This window comes from Arachis hypogaea, chromosome 15 (genome assembly GCF_003086295.3).
Source record: "Arachis hypogaea cultivar Tifrunner chromosome 15, arahy.Tifrunner.gnm2.J5K5, whole genome shotgun sequence".
NCBI classification, from domain to species: Eukaryota; Viridiplantae; Streptophyta; class Magnoliopsida; order Fabales; family Fabaceae; genus Arachis; species Arachis hypogaea.
The window spans coordinates 49,157,030-49,173,609 of NC_092050.1; positions in this window are offsets into that span (position 1 = coordinate 49,157,030).

A 16,580-nucleotide genomic window follows, 5' to 3' on the forward strand; every position below is an offset into this window, starting at 1 on the left:
GTCGACTTTTACTTTTGAATTTGCACCTCTTAGAGGAATTTACTTACTGTAACTTGGATCTGGGAAGGGAATTCAATTCTCTTCCTCTTTGATTTTCTCATTTTTTTTATTGCAATTCTTGCTTGAGTCTTGGGTGTGGAGAATTGAGGAAATTCTGTCTCAATCTCACCTTGAGATCTCTGTTTTCGTTTCACTGCACAATTTGAGGAATTGAGATTTGAATTTACTTTCTCTACTGTTTGATTCTAAATTCTCTTGCAATTGATTTCTGATTTGGATCAAGGAAGGTAGTGAGATCTAGACTTAGTTTTCTAGTCTCTTGACCCCTGAGATCTGAAATTTCCTTTTAATTTTTCTGTTGAATGCTTCTTCAAGTGAATTTATATTTTCTGTTTGAGATCTACTACAATTAACTTCATCTTTTACTTCCCTGCTTGTTGCAATTTACTTTTCCTTGTTTAATTTCTGCAATCCCAATTCCCAACTCCTTTTATAATTCAAGCAATTTACATTTCTTGCACTTTAAGATTCAGCCATTTACATTTCTTGCAATCTAAGTTTCTGCAATTTACATTACTTGTTCTTTAAGATTCAGCTTATTTACTTTCTTTGCTCTTTAATTTCCTGTAATCTACCCCTCTCCCTTTATATTTCAAGCAATTTAGTTTCTGCAATCACAAATCACTCAACTCAACACTTGATTCGCTTGACTAAATCAACCACTAAACTAAAATTGCTTGATCCATCAATCTCTGTGGGATCGACCTCACTCATGTGAGTTTTACTACTTAATGCGACCCGGTATACTTGCCGGTGAGTTTTAGGTGTTTTGGAAATTTGTTTTTCCACAAAAACACCATCAAAAAGTAAAAAAGATAATAAATTTACAAATTCGTTGTTTACTGATGACATGTCATCATGCCATGTTTTTCTATGCTTTTTCTTTATTTTTTTTTAGGTTTTATGCACTTTCTTGAGCCATAAGTAAGCCAATTGGGTAGAATTTCATGTTTCCTTTGATTCAATCAACCATGGATAAATTAATGCATTTTCATGAGATTTTGTGCTATAATTGTTATATATTATGAAAGAATAACAATCTCATGATTTTGAGCATAGCTTTGATGTGCTTGGTTGATTGATGATAGGTGAAAAGAGCTTTGAAGAAGGTTGAAGAAAGAAGAAATGGCAAGGAGCAAGAGAGAACAAAAAGCTTGAGCAAAAACTTGCCTTAAACTTTAGCTCAAACATTTGGAAGAGTTGAATTCACCCTGGATGGAGCAAAAGCTTGCGCCAACGTTTGACCTCAAGCTTTTAGACAAACGTTGGCGCCACAACAAACATACCCTGGAGAAGAGCAAAAGCTTGCGCCAATGTTTGACCTCAAGCTTTTAGGCAAACGTTGGCGCCACAATAGCCTGAAAAGGTATACTTCCAACAAGAATAACTTGAGCTACAGAGCTCCAAATGAGGTGATTCAAAAAGCAATGAAAAGTAGGAATCGAGAGCTTTCCAAGCATATATGGCACTGCATGGTGAACACTAAAATTGAGGGAGAAAACTGCCCCGAAATGTGCATAAACGAACATGGTGGCGACCTGCAATGAGGCCAACTGACCTCTGCACCTTCGACGGAGCATAACTCGAGCTGTGGAGCTCCAAATGATGCGCTTTTAACGGCATTGGAAAGTAGACATTCAGGGCTTTCCAACAATATATAATAGTATGGGGTGGACTGATGACATGTCACCATGTCATATTTTTCTATGCTTTTTCATACAAGAAATTGATGATTTGTGCTTAAATATTGAATGCTTTTGTACTTAATTGGTATATTTCCTTGATCTTTTAATTTTATAAATCTTGTAGGAAATAAGAAGAAAAAGAAGCAAAGAAGCACAAAATAAGTTAAAAAGGAGAAAAAAAGAGCTTTGGGGCACACTTTGAAGTTGGAGCACACTTTGGAGGCTTAGGCCACGCTTTTAAAAGCGTGGCCCATGACCAAATCAAGGAAGAGAAGCGTGGCCCAAAGGAAGAAAAGCGTAGCTCAAAACAAGGAGCAAGAGCACAAAGCTCTTGCCGAGAGCTTTAGAGTTCTTGTGGAGAGCTTTACTTCAAATAATCAAAAGCCAAGCTCTTGCCAAGAGCTTAAAAGCTCTTGCCCAAGAGCTTTTTCGGGCTTCTTCAAGGAAAAATCAAGGAAAATGAGCTTGGAAGCAAAAATTTTGGCCAAGTTAAACTTGGGCGCTCACAGCATGACCATGCCTCCTTCAAAGGGCTATAACTTGAGCTACAGATATCCGATTGATGTGCTTTCAGTTGCATTGGAAAGCTGACATTCAGAGCTTTCCAACGATATATGGCAATCCATATTTGGCATAGAATTGAGGCACGAGTGAAAGGCATCTTTAAGGGCCAAAAACAAGCAAAAATGAATCAAAGTGCTTCCACCAGGATTCGAAGAGGGATACCAAGGGAAGACACTAGGCGCTACTCTTGTGCCAAGGAAAATGGCCAGCAAGTGCTTCACCCAAGACTTGAACCATGGACCTCAAGGACAAGTAAAGCTCTTGCCAAGGGCTTTTAAGCTCTTGCAAAGAGCATTGTTCTCTTGTCACAAGGAAGGAACGTGCGCACACTTTGGCAAGGAAGGGAACCAAAGCTCTTGCCAAGAGCCGAGCTTTGCCCTGGGAGTGTGACCCATGGGCTGAAAATTCAACCAAAATTTCAATTTAATTCAATTCCTCACCAAATTGAATCAAGGCCAACCAAACCCATTTCTCCTCAAATCCAAAGCAAGCAAAGCCCACATCATCACTCAAAGACACAAGAACAAGCTAGAATTAGGATTTTCATTTAATTTGTTTTTCATTTCAATTTCATTTTAATTCGCAAAAAGCCTATATAAGGCATCATTTCCATCTTTGTTAGGGAGCTCAATTAGAAAAGAGGCTAGCTCCAATAGGGAGTTGTGCACTCTTTAGTTTTCATTTTGCTTTCTTTCTTAGTTTTCTTCTCTGTTTTGAATTTTTGGATTGAGATTAGAAGGAATTCTGTTTTCATTCTCCATCTGCAACTTCTCTTGTTCCTCTTCTGCAATTTACTCTTCCATTTTCATTTTGCAATTGTTCTTGTTGGATCAAGGAAGGATTTGAGATCTAGACTTGTTTTCTAGTCTCTTCCACTCCTGAGATCTTGAACCACTTTTAAATTGCTGCAAATTAAGCACTGCTTTTCTGTCTTTAAAATTCTTCAAGGCATTTCCCTTTTCTGTTTAGATCTGTTGCATGATTTTACATCTTTTACTTCTCTGTTTTATTGCTATTTACACTTTCCTGTTGAATTTTAATTTCCAGCACCCACTCCCCTTTATATTTCATGCAATTTACATTTCTTGTCATTTAAGATTCTTGCAATTTACGTTTCTTGCTCTTTAAGTTTCTGTCCAATTTTACTTACTGCACTTTATAATTTCTGCACACTTACTTTCTGCAACTTTAAATTCTTTGCACTTTACATTCTGTTCTCAAATTTTCACTCAATTCACTCAATGTTAGCTTGACTAAACTAATCACCCACTAAAGTTGCTTGATCCATCAATCCCTGTGGGATCGACCTCACTCTAAGTGAGTTTTACTACTTGATACGACTCGGTATACTTGCCGGTTAGTTTTAGGTGTTTTGGAAAATTCGTTTTTCCAAAAAAAATATCCATCAAGTTTTTGGTGCCGTTGCCGGGGATTGATTTAGATCAACAATGATTAAGTGGGTGAGAAGTCTAGATTAGGCATTTTTTTGTTTTTGTTCTCTGTTCTAAATTGAAATCAAGGTGTTTGAGTTATTGCCTCACTTAGAAGTTCTTCTCTTAGACATGGACTTCAATTTTCATTGGTGTTGTGTTTTACAAAATTCAAATGGAGTTCAACTCATCTTGTGATCAAACAAATTTTCTGGGATATCACTGATGAGATATTTTGATGAGAAACGAATCTCTCCCAAAACACCCAAAACTAGCCGGCAAGTGTACCGGGTCGTATCAAGTAATAAAAACTCACGGGAGTGAGGTCGATCCCACAGGGATTGAAGGATTGAGCAATTTTTGCTTAGTGGTTGATTTAGTCAAGCGAATCAAGTGTTGGTTGGGTGATTTGTGATTTGCAGAATGTAAATTGCATGAAATCAAAGAGAGCGGGAAAGTAAATTGCTGAAACTTAAAGAACAAGAAATTAAATAGCAGAAACTTAAGGTGCAAGAAATGTAAATTGCAGAATCTTAAAGCGCAAGAAATGTAAATGGCTTGAAAAGTAAAGGGGATTGGGATGAGGATTTGCAGAATTTAAACAAGGAAAAACTAAATTGCATCAAATAGAAGAGAAAAAGGGAATTGGGATTGAACCGGATCTTATAACAGCAAAGTAAATGAACAATGAAAGCATTAAACAGAGAATTGAAATGAGAATTTAGATCTCAGGACCCAGAGACTAGAAAACCAAGTCTAGATCTCAATGCCTTCCTAGATCCAACAAGAACAATAGCAAGGAAATTGTAAATTGCAAAGAAAAGAGATGAAGAACAATAAACCGGAAATGAAATTCAGTAAATAAAGCAGAGAGATCCAAGATTGAGATTGAAACAGAATTTCTTCAATTCTCAAATCCAAGATCCAAGACAAAGGTAAAATGAAATTGAAAGCAATGAAAGCAAGAAATTAAAGTTCACTCAAGTTCAAAAGCTCTCCGAAAATTATATTGAAAATTCTAAAAGGAAAGCTCTAAAGGAAAACTCTCCAGAAAAGCTCTCTAAACAAATTGAATTCTATCCTATTTATACACTTTCCAAAATGATCTTCAAGCCTTGAGTTGGGCCTTTGTTCTTGGTGGAATTGGGTTGAAAGAGGCCTTGGTTGATTGCTCTTGAAGATTGAAGAAGAACCGAAGTGAACCAATTGAACCGGTTTTTGAAGTTGGCCAAAGATGATCTCAACGTTAGGGTCAAAGTTAGGGGTCTAACTTTGACCCTAACTTTTCATGGCAGCAAGCAACATCCTTCTGGTTTAGACGTTGGTGCCAACGTTAGGGGTCTAACTTTGACCCTAACGTTGGCAATGCTTGGTGTGAGTGGCGCCAACGTTAGCCTCCAAGTTAGGGGGCTAACGTTGGCGCAAACGTTGGCTTATTCCCCCATTGTGGTTCATGTGCCAACGTTAGCCTCCACGTTAGGGGGCTAACGTTGGCGCAAACGTTGGTGCCCAGGGGAGAAACTCTCAAGTTCCAACGTTAGCCTCCAAGTTAGGGGGCTAACGTTGGAGCTAACGTTGGCCACTTCCAGGGAGTGATTTACATGCCCAACGTTAGCCTCCAAGTTAGGGGGCTAACGTTGGGGCTAACTTCATGCAACCCGGTTCAATTTTCACTTATTCCATTGTCCTCTCTTCACTCCTAGCCATTCCTCTTTGCTTCAACCTTTCTCCAAGCCTTCTTCACCTATCATTGATCAACCAAACTAATCAAAGTTTTGCTCAAAATCATGAGGTATTCAATCTTCCACAATATGCAACAATTATAGCTTAAAACCTCATGAAATGGCATGAATTCACATATGGTTGGTTCAATCAAGGGAAACATGAAATTCTACTCAATTAGCTTGCTTGTAGCTTAAGAAAGTGCATAATTCTAATGAAAACTAAAGAAAAAGACTAGCTAAAATGGGCTAGGATGACTTGTCATCACAACACCAAACTTAAAGCTTGCTTGTCCCCAAGCAAGAAATAGATTTATGCTCCAAGGTTCTTTCAATTAAGATGGATTGAGGAACACTTGTAAAGTGCAGTGAGTGAAGTGATCAAGTATCAGTGGGGTGAACTCTAAATCATATGCTCATGCAAGGGCTTCAGTGCTCACTAGTCCTTACATATTGGGAGTCGTAGGTCTTAGGATTTTCATTCAAATGGTACCATGGAGGTCTCTTTATGTGTAATCACCTTGAAGCAGCTTATAGTTTCTGTGCCTTGGTCTCGACTCTAAGTATCATGTCTCAAAGCGGCTCTTTAGATAAGCTTTCAATCAATACTCCTAAACCAGTTGGTTTTAAGGTATTAGGTGTTAAAGCACCCCTAAGGATTTACTTGCTCAAGCCTCTTTCCTTGACACACTTCAACCACAAGCATTTTACTAGGCTAACAACTCTTTGAGTCATTGTTTCTTCTTTCTTTTCTGCCTAGTAATTGATGCTCAGAGCCTTGGACCATGTTCTTTTGTTTTTGTATTTTCTTTTCTTTCTTTTGTTTTGTTTGCTGCTTCTTGGATCAATAGATTTTTGAGAATCTCCACAATACTTCTTTGAACTTCCTGTCCCGCCTATGAGCTCCCATGCAAGTTTTCACAAGCATGCAACCTCAGTACAAAATCATATAACCAGAACCACCACTTCTCCTAATCTTTTGCTTGCCTCAAAATTGTTTAATTTTTTAATCCTTCTTTCCAAAGAACTTTCATGTGATGCATTTCTTGGAAATTGAGTGCAAACAAGTTTTGAAGATAAGAATGTTGTGAATGATCAAACATCTTGCTTATTGAATTATAAAGAGAGAAATTATACTATGTATGCAGGCAGGGTAGATCAGGATACAATCCAACTTTCAATCACAGCAATATTTGATGTAAAACAATGACTTAACAATACAACCTGTTGAAGTTTGCTTGATTTCCTTCTTCTCATCATCATCATTGCTGGCCTTTAAGTTCATCTTTTGTCTCTTTGGTTGATGATGCTTAATCCTTCTAACAGCTTGTATGGGCCTCTGCAATGATATTGAAAGTTGCTTGTTCCCCAAGCACTTGGAAACAATGGTTAATTTTCATGATTTATTTGCGGGCTTTTTGAACTTACTTTGGTGTGGGAACACCAAACTTAGTACCTTGCCCATGGTTAACCATGTGTGATAATTTCTTTTTCTCTTTCACAAGTGATGGAACTGGAAACTAAGAAATGCAGTAAAATGGCTAACTATTTCATCCAGTATGCTTGAAGCCTATATTATGCAGAAAGTGAGAATGTGCTTTTAAGTAAGACTTTGGTGGAACACCAAACTTAGAATCCTTCATTCTCCCTTAGATTGTGTTGGTGTGCAACACCAAACTTAGCTTCTTGCATTATAGATGAAGTTAATTAACCTTTTTATTAAAATAACTATGGAAAGAAAACTACCTCAGGTTGGGTTGCCTCCCAACAAGCGCTCTTTTATTGTCACTAGCTTGACATTCTTCATCCTCTGATCATGGAAGTTGAAGTCTCAGTTGCCTTTGGTTTCCTCCTCTTACCGTAGGCTTCTCCTTGTTTTCCATAACTGTCTTCCCTTTCAACTCAGCAGCTTTTTCATTGTTCTTCGAGTCATCTTCAGTGGCTCTTAGGGATATATTTCCTTCTCTCTCACCCAATTTAGCAGGGTTTTGAACCATTTGTTCCATGTACCTTTCAATTCTCTTGAGATATGCCTCTTGGTTTTTCCTTATGTCCTCCTGCTCTATTAATGTCATTTCTTGGATTTTCATAAACCTTTCCATCATCATTTCTAGAACATAGAGTTTTTGAAGGTTTAGGATTGGTTGTGACTGTGTAAATTGTGGTGATTGATGGAAGTCATTTTGGGCAGGTGGTGGGGTAGGATAAGGTTGGAGGTGTGTATATTGGGATGGTGTGTAGTGATTTTTGTTGGTATGGTGATGTTTTTGCAGGTTTGGGAAGTTGGGGTTATTATAGTTGAAGTCCCTTTGTTCCTGATACTGAGATTCCCTCATTCTTAAATAAGAATGTGGTTTCCATGGTGGAAATTGTGTATTCACTGTGGCTGAATGTAGAGAATCAATTTGTCTGGCTATTGATTCCAATTGCTGCTGTGTTTGCTGGTGTAGCTGCTTGTTTTGATCCATGATTGCTCTCACTCCTTCAAGATTCATTACTCCCTTTTCTGAAATTGCATTCCGTGGCATCTCAAATGAGTGTTGGTTATTGGCTCTTTTGTCACTGAACTCTGCAGTTCCTTGGATGGTTGCTGTTGCCTTGAGTAGGCCATCTGAGAAGTAATCTACTGCTTTTCTTGTTTCGGAGGTTAATCCTTCATAGAATGCTCGAAAATCTACCTTGTCATTTGATTTCTTGTATCTCTCCCATGCTTTGAACAGTGGTTCTTCCTCTCTTTGTATGAATGGATGTACTCCTTCTTTCATCTTGATGTTTTGTTGGGGTGAGGAAAATTTGGCTAGAAACTTGGCAACCAATTCATCCCAACTAGTTATACTTCCTTGAGGAAAGGTTTCAAGCCATTGTGCCGCTTCATCCTTCAGTGAGAAGGGAAATAACATGAGCTTAATGGTATCATGGTCTACACCATTGAGATTGACAGCCCCACATGTTTTCAGAAAAATGGATAGGTGCTGTTTAGAGTCCTCCAAGGGATTTCCACCATAGGAACAATTGTTCTCTATTAGTGTAATGAGTTGTGGCTTCATGTTGTGATGTTCTTCTTTCTCAGAAACTTCTTCTTCCTTGTGACATATAAATCAATCAATAGAAAACACAGTGATTCTCTTGAAAATTGGATGTAGCCGGTTGAGACAAAACTTCAAACAGTTAGTAGGTTAGTCAAAAATTAAAGAAAAAGTGCTTGATCTAGATCACCACCTCACTTAATCATTGTCAATCTAATCAATCCCCGGCAACGGCGCCAAAAACTTGATGAGATATTTTGATGAGAAACGAATCTCTCCCAAAACACCCAAAACTAGCCGGCAAGTGTACCGGGTCGTATCAAGTAATAAAAACTCACGGGAGTGAGGTCGATCCCACAGGGATTGAAGGATTGAGCAATTTTTGCTTAGTGGTTGATTTAGTCAAGCGAATCAAGTGTTGGTTGGGTGATTTGTGATTTGCAGAATGTAAATTGCATGAAATCAAAGAGAGCGGGAAAGTAAATTGCTGAAACTTAAAGAACAAGAAATTAAATAGCAGAAACTTAAGGTGCAAGAAATGTAAATTGCAGAATCTTAAAGTGCAAGAAATGTAAATGGCTTGAAAAGTAAAGGGGATTGGGATGAGGATTTGCAGAATTTAAACAAGGAAAAACTAAATTGCATCAAATAGAAGAGAAAAAGGGAATTGGGATTGAACCGGATCTTATAACAGCAAAGTAAATGAACAATGAAAGCATTAAACAGAGAATTGAAATGAGAATTTAGATCTCAGGACCCAGAGACTAGAAAACCAAGTCTAGATCTCAATGCCTTCCTAGATCCAACAAGAACAATAGCAAGGAAATTGTAAATTGCAAAGAAAAGAGATGAAGAACAATAAACCGGAAATGAAATTCAGTAAATAAAGCAGAGAGATCCAAGATTGAGATTGAAACAGAATTTCTTCAATTCTCAAATCCAAGATCCAAGACAAAGGTAAAATGAAATTGAAAGCAATGAAAGCAAGAAATTAAAGTTCACTCAAGTTCAAAAGCTCTCCGAAAACTATATTGAAAATTCTAAAAGGAAAGCTCTAAAGGAAAACTCTCCAGAAAAGCTCTCTAAACAAATTGAATTCTATCCTATTTATACACTTTCCAAAATGATCTTCAAGCCTTGAGTTGGGCCTTTGTTCTTGGTGGAATTGGGTTGAAAGAGGCCTTGGTTGATTGCTCTTGAAGATTGAAGAAGAACCGAAGTGAACCAATTGAACCGGTTTTTGAAGTTGGCCAAAGATGATCTCAACGTTAGGGTCAAAGTTAGGGGTCTAACTTTGACCCTAACTTTTCATGGCAGCAAGCAACATCCTTCTGGTTTAGACGTTGGTGCCAACGTTAGGGGTCTAACTTTGACCCTAACGTTGGCAATGCTTGGTGTGAGTGGCGCCAACGTTAGCCTCCAAGTTAGGGGGCTAACGTTGGCGCAAACGTTGGCTTATTCCCCCATTGTGGTTCATGTGCCAACGTTAGCCTCCACGTTAGGGGGCTAACGTTGGCGCAAACGTTGGTGCCCAGGGGAGAAACTCTCAAGTTCCAACGTTAGCCTCCAAGTTAGGGGGCTAACGTTGGAGCTAACGTTGGCCACTTCCAGGGAGTGATTTACATGCCCAACGTTAGCCTCCAAGTTAGGGGGCTAACGTTGGGGCTAACTTCATGCAACCCGGTTCAATTTTCACTTATTCCATTGTCCTCTCTTCACTCCTAGCCATTCCTCTTTGCTTCAACCTTTCTCCAAGCCTTCTTCACCTATCATTGATCAACCAAACTAATCAAAGTTTTGCTCAAAATCATGAGGTATTCAATCTTCCACAATATGCAACAATTATAGCTTAAAACCTCATGAAATGGCATGAATTCACATATGGTTGGTTCAATCAAGGGAAACATGAAATTCTACTCAATTAGCTTGCTTGTAGCTTAAGAAAGTGCATAATTCTAATGAAAACTAAAGAAAAAGACTAGCTAAAATGGGCTAGGATGACTTGTCATCAATCACCCACCATCACAAATCTCTAATGGTGGCTGGGAATATCACCAAGAATTTACAAATTCTAAGCACTCCAATCATTGGAGATGCGCTTCAGAGCCACAAGATGAACAAGATAATCATATGGGATATTTCTCACCACCACAAAATGATTCAAGTCATTATTCTAATGGCGGTTGGGAATATCACCAAGAATTGAAAGAATATGAACATTTCCCAGAGCCACAAAGTGACTCATACTATGAAGGCACGTACACAAATGATGGCTGGGAAGGGAAATGCAATGATCCACATTCTAATCATTCAAGGACATTATCACTTGATTATGCTGCCAGAGCATACTTGGAAAATTCTTCATCACTTGACTATGCCTCAACACAAAGTTTCCTCCAAAATCCATACAAGTCATCCCATCAATCACACAACTCATTCCATACCCCTCAACACAACTTCACCACAACACATCTATGTCACCAAAATTACTCTCAACCTTCATCTCTTGAATTAGCAATTGAGGATTACCTTCAATGGTCTAAAGAACCCTTAGAAAGCCAATGCCAAGCAATTGAAATACATAGAAAACTCGTGGAAAGATACACACAACCCCAATCCTGAAAAGAAACCATCCTCAAGAAGATGAATGGGCCCTTAGAGCAAACAAGGGGGAACTTAGAACCATCAAACAGTAAGGATGAAGACCAATTTGTGGGTGAGGAAGTGGAAAAACAAGAACCAAAGGTCCCTGTGTCAAGTGAAATTGTACTGAAGAATGAGGAACATGAGCCAAGGATTTTACATTCACAAGAACTAATTGAAGTGACAATAGAACACGAAGATTCCCTCCCAAAGGACTTGATGGAAATTTGTGAAGAAGGAATAGAGGAGGACAATCAAGAGAAGTCACACTCAATTGAACCATAGAAGTGCATAGAGGAAGGGCTCATGGAACCACTAATTCAAGAGGCTCTGGATGAAGATAAAACTCCAACAATCACACAACCACCAAGACTTGGATTCAAGAAAGTGAAGGCAATTAACAAAAGCACCGAGAAGAGGATTGTGACCAAGCTACAAAGGACAATATTCATGAAGAAAAGAAGGTCAACTACAAGCAATCCTCCCCCCTGATCCAGCAAGCAAGCTCAATCAAGCCATTAACAAAAGAAAGCTTGCTGAGGAGAGACTAAGACAGGGGGCAATAGCTGAATCTTCTCCTCCCTTGAGGTCATTCCTCTTAACAAACTGGAAGAAGAGGAAGAAAGTAAAGAACAACATGCCAACAGTAGGTAACGTTTCTCTTCTATGCTTTGTTCTCTTTCTTTACTTTGTTTAAATTCAATAAAATGGCATATGGTTACATTCTAAATTTGGTGTTGCCTTGCAACAAATTGTTTTCAATCTTTTTGGATGATTGCATCAAATCAAAAAAATGAAAGTGACACACCAAGATTCTAAGTTTGGTGTGCCACTTATTTTTCTATGCAAATCATTCAGCAACACCACTTGTTTGCATAATCATAATGTTCTTTGCACTATTATTTTTCTTTTAGTTAGACAATTTTAGTTTTCTCTTTGTTTTTAGTCATTTCTTTGTTTTAAATGCTTTCTTTTATTTACTGTGTTTGTTAATACACTACCAAGAGAGCTTTATTCATGATAGATTCTTGGCTTGGTGATTATATTTAACATATAACAGTTTCTTTCGTTTAGTTTTATTTCAAATAAATTGACATGTGGTTGCATTCTAAGTTTGGTGTTGCTATGCAACAAAATTTGGTTCTAATCCTTACAAGATACTTGCATCAATTCCAAGTGAAAGTGTCACACTAAGTTTGGTGTGCCACTTATTCTTTATGCAAAGTATTATGCTCACCTTCTTAAGTTTGCAATCACAATGTCTCTGTCTCTTGTGCCTTGATTATTATCTTTAATTTTGCTTGCTTAGAACACATGTACTACTAACTTTTCATTGTGTAAGACATTCATGATCCATCTTAGCCCCATAGCCATTGTTCTAATTGTTGCTTGAGGATGAGTAAGCATTCTGAGTTTGGCAAGGGAAGGAGGAAGAATAGAGGAAAACGGACAACAATAATGAAGATGAACTACAAGGTTGTAGAGTTCCTTTTCTCCTCATTTGTTTCCAACACTAAAATGCATGATTGTCTTTATATTCTCTATATGCATGTGTGGTATGAATAAGCATGATGACAAGTCATCTTAGCCTAGTTTCACTAGCCTTTTTCTTTGATTTTATTTGGTTTTATGCACTTTCTTGCATTCTAAGTAAGTAATTTGGAATGGAAATGCATGGTTTCTTTGAATCAAACAACCACCATTTAATTGATGCTAAATCATGAGGTTTGAGCTAAATTTAATTGATTTTTATTGATTTATAAACTTTGTGAATTTGGTGATACTTTGATTGGTTGTTTTGATTACTTGTAGGTGAAGAAAAGAAAAAAATAAGAAAAGCGTAGCCTAAGGAGCATGATCTAAGCAAAGAAAGAAAGCGTGGCACAAGAAAAGGAAGTGTGGCTTAAGGAAGGAAAAGCGTGGGTGAAGTCAAGAAACAAGGGCATAAAATTCTTGCCAAGAGCTTTAAAGCTCTTGTGGAGAGCTTTCCTTCAAAGAATCAAGAGCCAAGCTCTTGGGAAAGAGCTTTGAAGCTCTTGCCAAAGAGCTTTTTCGTGCATGCCATGAAGAAAATCAAGGAAGAAAAGCTCACTAATTCACTCACCAAGACTTGAACCCATGACCAAGAGGAGGGGGCCAGCGCTACTTCACAAGGAAAACAAGCCAAAATTGGCTTGTTTTCACTCACCAAGGTTCGAACTAAGTTCCTCAAGGAAGCAAGACCTTGTGCGCCACTCATTTGCCAAGGAAAATTGACTTGTTTTCCTTCACCAAGGATTGAACCGGGCACCTCAAGGAAGCAAGACTTTGGGGGCTTCTCTTGTGCCAAGGAAATTAGCTCCACAAGTGCTCCACCCAAGATTTGAACCAAGGACCTCAAGGACAAGTGAAGCTCTTGCCAAGAGCTTTGTTCTCTTGTCACAAGGGAAGGACTGTGCGCACTAAAACAAGGAAGGGAAGCAAAGCTCTTGGCCAAAGCTCTTGCCAAGAGCCGAACCTTTCCCTGGCAGATGCATTTTTGAGCCAAAATTCACTAAAAATTCAATTTAATTCATTTCTTCACCAAATCAAAAGCCCATCCAAATTCTAAAATCCAAGAATAGAAAGTGTATAAATAGGAGCTAGTTTAATGTAATTAGGACCTTTTTACCTTTTTGACCTTTTGAGATTTTACTTTGATTTTCATTTTGATTTTTTTTTGAATTTAGATCTTAGAGAATTGAGAAGGAGAATTGATCTCTCTTCTGCTTGGTTCTTGCTTGAGCACTCTTTTATTTTCTTGCTTTTGATCTTGGGTGAAGAATTGAAGAACTTCTGTTTCAATCTCACCTTGAGATCTCTTGTTTACTTTTACTGCATAATTCAATTTCCACTTCTGTTTACTGCATCTTCTTCATCTCCTCTTTAATTCTACAATTTACTTTTCTTTATTTCTTTTGCAATTAATCTTGTTGGATCAAGGAAGGAGTTGAGATCTAGACTTGTTATCTAGTCTCTTCCACCCTTGAGATCTTCAACCATCTTTTATTTTGCTGCAAATTAAGCACCCTTTCTGTTCACTTCTCAAAGCATTTCACCTCTCTGTTTGAGATCTGTTTTAATTCAATTCATTTTTTGCTCTTCTATTTTGTTACAATTTACTTCCTCTTGTTTAAATTCTGCAAATCCCAACTCCCAATCCCTTTTACAATTCAAGCAAATTTATATTTCTTGAACTTTAAGATTCAGTCATTTACATTTCTTGCAATCTAAGTTTCTGCAATTTACATTACTTGTTCTTTAAGATTCCGCTTATTTACTTTCTTTGCTCTTTAATTTCCTGCAATTTACCCCTCTCCCTTTACATTTCAAGCAATTTAATTTCTGTCAATTACAAACAACTCAACCAATACTTGATTCGCTTGACTAAATCAACCACTAAACTAAAATTGCTCAATCCTTCAATCCCTGTGGGATCGACCTCACTCATGTGAGTTATTATTACTTGATGCGACCCGGTCCACTTGCTGGTGAGATTGTGTGTTTGGAATTCGTTTTCCGAAAATACACATCAAGTTTTTGGCGCCGTTGCCGGGGATTAAATTAGATTGACAATGATTAAGTGAAGTGGAGATCTAGATCAAGCACTTTTTATTTTATTTTATGTTTCTTTAATTTTTGACTAACACACTAACTGTTTAAATTTTTGCTTAAGCCAATTAACATTTCACTTCAGCCATGGATTGAAGTGTTATTGCTTTCTGGTGTTGTGATTCTTATGCTTTCATTGTATGTCAGGTACAAGGAGAGTTATACCCACATTTTGTGAACAAGACGAAAGAACCCTCAGAAGATTAAGAAGAGCTGAAAGAGGGAAAAACATTGTTGGAGAAGAGGATTCAGAAGAAGAGTTCCAAGATATGGAGGAACACTTAACAAACCCACCAAATGGAGCTGAAGGAGCAGCCAATAACAACAATAATCTACCACAGAGAAGAGTTTTGGCTTCCTACACATGTGTAGATCCTAGACATTGTGGGAGTAGCATTCTTACCCCAAATGTTAATGAAAATAACTTTGAACTAAAGCCACAACTCATCACCTTGGTTCAAAACAATTTTTCTTATGGAGGAGGACCACTTGAAGACCCTAACCAACACTTTTCCACCTTCTTGAGGATTTGTGACACTGTCAAAACCAATGGTGTGCACCCTGACAGTTACAAGCTACTGCTATTTCCATTTTCTCTCAGAGACAAAGCCACTCAATGGTTGGAATCCTTCCCAAGAGACAGCATCAACAATTGGGATGATCTAGTAACCAAGTTCCTTGCCAAGTTTTACCCACCTCAAAGAGTTATTAGATTGAAGACTGAAGTGCAAACATTCACACAAATGGATGCTGAACCCTTGTATGAGGCATGGGAACGATACAAAGCTCTAATCAGGAAGTGTCCACCAGGAATGTTCAGTGAGTGGGACAGATTGCAAAATTTCTATGAAGGCTTGACACTGAAGTCTCAAGAGGCTTTGGATTATTCAGCAGGAGGTTCTTTGCAATTAATGAAAACGGCAGAGGAAGCTCAAAATCTCATTGATATGGTGGCCAATAATCAATATTTCTTTTCTCACCAAAGGCAACGCCAACCATCACAAAGGAAAGGAGTGATGAAGTTGGAAGGAGTGGACTCAATCTTGGCTCAAAACAAAATGATGCAGCAGCAAATTCAAGAACAATTTGAGCAAATGGCCAAGAGGATTGATAGCCTCCAAGTTACAGCAGTTAACACAAGCCAACCATCATCCACATGGGGGCAAAATGAAGAAAGTCAAGAGGAGCAGCAGCAAGAACAAGTCCAGTACCTGCACAACCAAAATTCTGGGCCAAATGAAGTCTATGGTGATACTTACAACCCTTCTTGGAAGAACCACCCAAACCTTAGGTGGGGAGACAATCACAACCAGAATCAACAACCATGGCAGAGAAACTCAAATCAAAACACTTCAAGAAACAACCAAAACCACAACCAGCAGCAAACTAACCGAAACCCTTACAGAAAACCCCAAAACAACTACCCCAACTCCAACCATTACCCATCCAATAATCAAGCCTCAAATCAAAACACTTACCCTCAACCCTCAACACCCCACAATCAACCAATCTCACAAGAATCTCAAAGGATTAACAACTTGGAGCTCCTAATGGAAAAGATGATGAAAAATCAAGAGATGACATTGAGGAACAAGGAAGCCTCTATAAAAAATATGGAAAGACAAATTGGACAACTCTCCAAGCAGATTGCCATCGAAAGGCCATCAAGCTCACTACCAAGTGACACCATTCCTAATCCAAAAGAGGAGTGCAAGGCAATACAACTGAGGAGTGGAAAAATTCTGGTGAAAAATGAAGAAGTGACCAAGAAGCCAAAGGAAAGTGACAAGAAACAAGCTGAAGAAGAGAAAGCCAATGATG